The sequence below is a fragment of the Engraulis encrasicolus genome, chromosome 18 (genome assembly GCF_034702125.1).
Source record: "Engraulis encrasicolus isolate BLACKSEA-1 chromosome 18, IST_EnEncr_1.0, whole genome shotgun sequence".
Taxonomy (NCBI): Eukaryota; Metazoa; Chordata; class Actinopteri; order Clupeiformes; family Engraulidae; genus Engraulis; species Engraulis encrasicolus.
Genome location: NC_085874.1, coordinates 25,403,484 through 25,410,775, shown reverse-complemented (window position 1 = coordinate 25,410,775; position 7,292 = coordinate 25,403,484).

The following is a 7,292-nucleotide window of genomic DNA, read 5'->3' as shown; positions in this document are numbered from 1 at the left end:
TGCAGTACACGGAAACCGCCACAAGAGAGCAGCGGTCGACAACAAGTTGACCACAGCTCGGCGAAAAACAGGAAAATGGGGTAGAAGCGGTTTCCCTGACCGACGCTGAGATTTCGTCAAATTGCATAAGGTTTGTGTACAAATTTCCGAAATATAACTCTACATCCTTTAATTTGAACACTTGCTTTGTGCAATTAAGCAAGGAAGAGTTTATATTTTTACACCGTGTTGCAGAGAGATCGTGCTAAAACTGATGAGACATATAAGCACCATCCGGCGGTGGCAGGAAGTCAGCCATCAATGCATTTGCTCCATAGGGAAACTTACAAAGCATACCACGACGATCGTTTAACAAAACACACAAGTTGTTTTACTTCAAGACAAAGATATTGCCTTAAGAAACAGGTTTTACTTGCAATTTTGAAAATGCAATGCAAAATGTTGAAATTATGATCTCGTAAAAAATGCATTGAAGTGAATGGAGAAATGGTCCAATTGTAGTAATGGACCCATATATTCAAATTACACATCAAAAATGAATAATGATCTATATTACACTCATAAATAGGTTGTTGAGCATTCGATCAGCTATGTTTTTACATAGATTTTAAAAAATTACCCAACCAGGCTGTGGGAAATGTAAAATATGGTCTTGCTAAAACAAGGATAGGCTTTAAAAAATGGCAGGATCTCACTAAATATTTAAAGATAATCCTCAAATTAAATTGTCTGACAACTTTTTTAAATTAAAAAAAAGTTGTAAATGCATTAAAAGTCATTTTTCAATGGTCATGAAATTGGAATTTCCATTCATTAAAAGCCTGATGCATCATATATGATGCATTAAATATCTCAGCGACCTTAACAAAATTTTGATTTTTTTTTTTACATTTCTTATAAGGGACCAATATTGAAGCAAATTCCAAAAAATTAGAATTTTCTCTCATTGCTTTCATGGTTCAGGTTTCACAGGGTTAAAGGCATATATCGTGAGCAAAAATCAGTTACACTGTACATTACAGATCACTAATAATGTGGTAATATGAGGTCATTTCTGTGTAACTGCAATGCAATAATCACATATAACCACCATGTATTGCAAGTAGTTTACTGACAAGTATTTACCTAAATGAATGACATTTAGATGCTCATACTATATGTACACTACGATGCGTAAAATGCCCTAACTTTGGAAAATCCTGCTCTTCGTTTGCAGTATTGTTCTTTTAATATACATCCTTGCACGATGTATTAACTACTACTTATGTAAAAAATAAATAGGAATACTGCTACTTACAAATATGTGAGTAAATATGTAATGTCTCAGATGTACAAAATAATAAAGGAATACTATTCCATAAACAAATGATTAAATGAGTAAAATACAATCTAAAATAAATATGAATAATCTAAAATACTAATCCAATCCCAATCCCAATGCATTGGGAACAAACGATTTCTTATACGTTTCTTAAGCAATGATCTAGCCCCCATGGTTTAATTCTTTATATTCAATTCTTTAGTCATGTTTCAAGGGGTGTTTGATGCACCCTAATATACACACGCACACATACACACACATCTGTGTTACCTGTGTGTGTCCACAGTGTGTGTCCGTTTCCTGGTTTATGTTTGAGGCTTCAATAGCGCAACATACAGCATAACCAAACTGTTATGTCTATCGTTCTGAATGTTTCCTGATGGGGCAGTGCACATTTTCACACAAATCATACTTTTTCAACAAGTAGGCTACAAATAAAAATGACTCAAATGTCATAGATAGTGACTTTAAATCCCAGCAGTCAGATGTATTTTTCCATATACCTGTCTCATATCCTGCCTTTTAAGAAGAGACATATGGAAGTCAGAAAGAGCGGCATGATCATCCCCATTGCAGTAATCTTCTTTTCTAAGCGACAGCTTTCTCAGCTTTTGTTAATCCATGACAAATATTTGGAGTATGGAAATGCCCTGTGTTTGAACTTCAATGCCAGCATATACAAAGTACAGTATGCATCAATTTTTATTGCACATACACATTGCACATGTGATTGTGTTGTTTACTTCCTCATGTGCAGGCGTATGGAAAGAATTAACACTGTACTTTCATTTCATTACACAAAGTATTTCAATCAACTAGAAATGCATACATGTGACATATTGATAACACAACAGTAAATTATTTATCTGTGTCAATGAATATTCTCATTCAGCTACGGCATCTGGGGGGAGGGGTGGTGGTTTATGCCTTTATTCAGATAGTAGACTACAGTATGAGGGGAGACAGGAAGAGGGGAAAGAGATAGGGTAGGGTTAGGGTAAATGATCCAGGCTGGATTCAAACATGGGTCACCATGGGCATTTTCCTGGTTACCACCAGACCTCATACATAGACAGCACCCCAACGTTTTAGTTGTACTATAGGGTTTCATTTGGAGCTTGGAGGTGATGGCTCTCCATTCACTTCACTATAGAGAACTAGACTCTGGTTCAGAAGTTTGGGAATGGCACCCCCAAGCTCCAAAAGAAGCCATACAAGAGAAATATTCGGACTCCAGATGCGCCTAGTTTGGTTATAACTAGGGGTGTAAATAATAATCGAAATGTATCAATGCATCGATCCTACGGCCGACGATTAAATCGTATCGTATCGTATCGTGGGGCATTCTTAAGTATCGAAAATAATCGAATCGCTGGCCTCTGTCCAATGCCATAACATAATAGAAGTGGAAAAGTAATTGAAAAAAAACCCGAATCGAAACAAATCATATTGCATTATGGGAAATTCTTAGGTATCAAAAATAATCGATACCGTACCGTGTTGTCATGGAGGCTGTAATTTACTCCCAGTTATAACCCTTGCAGGGTGGCAAAGCCAATGCACCTTGTATTGGTACAGATCAATGACGTCTATTATTACATATCGATGAACGTACGTATATTTTGAACGTCAACAAAAATATAGGCTACCATCATGTGGTTAATTAGTTGTAATGAAAGATACTGCCAATAAACAACAAAGTAAATAAATGAAACTGAATTTGAATAAACTGCCAACAAAGATTGTGTCTCCTGTAAATCAAATGATCAACTGGATAAAAGCATAACGTCCCCCTTTGTACCCACACATTGTTATCAGGTTTAAAGGGGTATGCCACTATTTTGGGGCTTAATACAGTTAAAATCGTTGGCCAGGGTTTATAAAGGTGGTAAAGTGTCTTATTTTTCATGTAAGTCGTTGTCTTGTTTTAAGACAAGTTAAAAGAGGGAGCATGTCGCTAAGCTAGTAAAAGTCAATGGACGGATCCATTGACTTTCACTAGCTTAGCGACATACTCCCTCTTTTAACTTAAAGCAAGACAATGCTTAACATGAAAAATAAGACACTTTACCACCTTTATAAACCCCAGCCAACGATTTTAACTGTATTAAGCCCCAAAATATTGGCATACCCCTTTAATTAGACAGATTGTCATTTCAATGTGCTCAGTTGTTGTGGACAGGGTCTTTTTTATCCTGTTTCCTCTAATCAAGGCTGGGAAACTGTGACCAAGGGCGATGTTTTTTTTTTTTTTTTTTACAGAGGAATGAAGGCCTATCAAAATGAACACCATTTGTTTCTCTAATGCTCATGACAGTGGGAATAAATGAATATATTTTTCACTCACTGAAGTAAATATTCATGAGGTGCGTTGTCAAACAGTGGCAGTGGGGAAAAAACACACTGAGACATTTGAGGTGCATTTACAGAGGGGTGAAACACAGGGCGGCATGCAGGTGTGTGTGTGTGCGTTTGTGTGTGTGTGTGTGTGTGTGCGTGTGTGTGTGGGTGTGTGTGTGTGTGTCTGCGAGCGCACGTGCACGTGTTTGAGTGTGTGTCTGTGTGTTTGTGTTTCTCTTTCCAAATTTGGCATCCAAGTTCTTATCTTTGGCATCATTTTGTAATTTTGTGTAGTACAGCACATCCTTGACTTTTTTGTTTTCCACTACTGGACTGGACCTGCACTGGAGCGCGCACACATGCGCACGCACGCACGCACGCACACGCACACATGCACACACACACACACACACACACACACACGGTACTATACCATGGGACTGCACCTTACCTGCACTACCTCAGTCCTGGAACATAAGACAATTCAACATGCTGCATACAATGCTGCTACTCCAATCTACTACTTTATATAACTATTGGCATTATACTGTTAGTATTGCTACTGTCACTGTTATTATTCTATTATTGTAATGTCTACACTCTATATTTATATTTATATTTATCTTATCTTCTGTTTACATGTTCAGTGTTAAATGTTGAATGTTAAATGTACATTTGTACTGTATTATTATTGACCACTTATTGTTACCAGTCTATCACTGTTACCTGTCCTGTCTTGCACTTCATGTCAGTCTTGTGTATGTCTATGTCCTGGCATGGTATAGAGAGAAAACGTAATTTCATTTTCCTTGTATGACTTGTGCATATGATGAAAGTGATAATAAAAGCTGACTTGACTTTAAACACAGCATGTTGTGCATATCCAACACTATTGTACAGTACATAGAGGTACAATAGTTCCAGCTATCTGCATATCTGCAGCCGTTTCTAGATATAAGAAAGGGTTTGTTTCACCTCTGGCACAATTATGGGCTAAATATATATTTTTTTAACAACATCAATATTAGTAAATTCTCATACCGTTTTAAAATATAAGCACAGACACCACATACAGTACGAAGGCTTGCTACTAAGAAAAACAGACCTCTTTCTATTTAGTTCCCCTAAGCCGCCTTTAGCTATGGCTCTCCACCAGTGCCTTTGATATGCCAGAAAAATTGCCTGTAAGCAAGCTCAGACTCTCTAAATAATGGAACACAACAAGCGCTTTGCTATTTTGCTACATACAGTCCCAAGAAAAAGTTTGTACACCCTTTGAAATTTCTTACATTTCTGTCAAAATTGGTCATAAAGCATGGTCTGATCTTCCCGGAAATCACAAGAAGGAACAACCAGAGTCTGCTTTAACTAATTCAACCCAAACATTTACAAGTTTACATATTTTCATTGGCCATAAGATGTAAACATTCACAGGACAGAAAGGCATAAGTAAGTACACCCTTGCATTCAATAGGTTTTAACCCTAAGTTTATCGCAATAACCTCAACCAGATGTTTCCTGTAGTTGCAGATCAGATTAACAAAACAATCTGGATGTATCTTGACTCCCTCTTCTTTAGAAAACTGCCCTTCTTCAGCAAGGTTTCTGGGATATCTGGAGTGAATAGCTTTCTTGACTTCATGCCATATCATCTCAAATGTTTTTTGTCAGAGCTTTGACTGGGCTATTCCAGAATGTGTATTTCATTGTTATGAAGCAATTCAAAAGTCAATTGCCTCTAAAGTATGGGTTGTTGTCCCATTTCAGCACCCATCCTCTTGTGTGCCTCAACTGTGTGACAGACTACCTCACATTTATTCTGTAAAATATCTCAATAAACTTCTGAGTTCATTGTTCCACTGATAATAGCAAACTGACAAGGGCCTGAGGCACCAAGGTAGCCGCATATAATGATGCTCCCGCCACCATACTCAAAGGTGGAGATGATGTTTTGGTGAAGCTGTGGTTCTCCAGTTCTCCTCCAAACATGATACTATGTGTACCCCTAAAAAATTCAACTTTCGTTTCAACGTTGGTCTGCAGAATATTTAGCAGTAATTTTATGAAGCATATAAATGCTTTTTCGCAAACCTCAAAGGTGCAGCAATATTTTTTTGGACAGAAACCCCATTAATTTTAGATTGGCAGAATGAACCCCATTTTTAGTTATTCTTGGTTACATCTCCACTTCTGAGTATGGTGGCGGGAGCATCATTATATGCGGCTACCTTGCTGCCTCAGGCCTTTGAAAGTTTGCTATTATCAGTGGAGCAATGAACTCAAGTTTATTGTGATATTTTACAGAAAAAAACGTGAGGAAGTCTGTCACACAGTTGAAGCACATAAGAGGATGGGTGCTGAAATGTGACAACAACCCATACTTTAGAAGCAAATCGACATTAGAATGGCTTCATAACAATGAAATACACATTCTGGAATAGTCCAGTCAAAGCCCTGACTAAAAACAATTGAGATTATATGGCATGAAGTCAATAAAGCTATGCACTCCAGACATCCCAGAAACCTTGCTGACTAGAGGCAGTTCTCTAAAGAAGAGGGAGACAAGATACATCCAGATTGTTTTGTTAATCTGATCTGCAACTACAGGACAAGTCTGGTTGAGGACATTGCAACTAACTGAGGGTTAAAACCTGTTTAATGCAAGGGTGTACTTACTTATGCCTTGCTGTCCTGTGAATGTTATAGCCTTATGGCCAATAAAAATATGATAACGTGTAAATGTTTGTGTGGAATTAGTTAAAGCAGACTCTGATTGTTCCTTCTTGAGATTTCCGGAAAGGTCAGACCATGTTTTATGATAAATTTTGACTGAAATGTAAGAAATTTCAAAGGGTGTACAAACTTTTTCCTGGGACTGTATATAAATAAATATAAAAAAGGGGCTACATTGTGTTACACTTTTAGCTGATGGGAAAAGGAAAAAGCTCCTTCGCTCCTGCATGAAGGGACATTGATCCCCGGTTTTCCTCCAATGCTGAGGCGTGGGCTTACTGACTGGCCTGCCTGTGCATATCAAGTAGGCCAGATTGATTCGTCACCATCGTTTATAAGTCTGTCAATATGAATTGTATCCCTCTCGCAGGCCATTTGTCATTTGCGCTTAAAATAGAAACAGGTCATAGAAAGTATATACTGTATTATATGAAGTGCATTAGAACATTTTTATGAATAATGAAAATAAACATTAAGAAATAATATTGAAATAACAAACAGCACGGTAAACTACACAAGAAGAGTAAATTTTGGCGAAAAAAAGATGGGGAAAGATGAAAAGATATTTTCTTCATGGCAACGTTTGCCATGGATACATGCCAGTACAGTATCATGGTTTCACGTGACACAACAGTCCAGCGTAACACATCCCCTGGTATATCACTCTGAGGTATACAGTAGCACTGTTTACTGAAGACCTTTCCTCAAACACTACACGTCTACCAAGCATTTGTGTCATCTCAAAGACCAAATGGCAAAGAGCCAAGAAATAAAAATTAAAAAGAAAGAGAAAAAAGGAAATAAAACACAGGGGGGTGGGGGTGGAGTTTATTTAAAAAAAAAGAAGAAGAAAAGAGATTAAATCCCTTTATAATGTGTTTTCAAGGGGATAAATGGA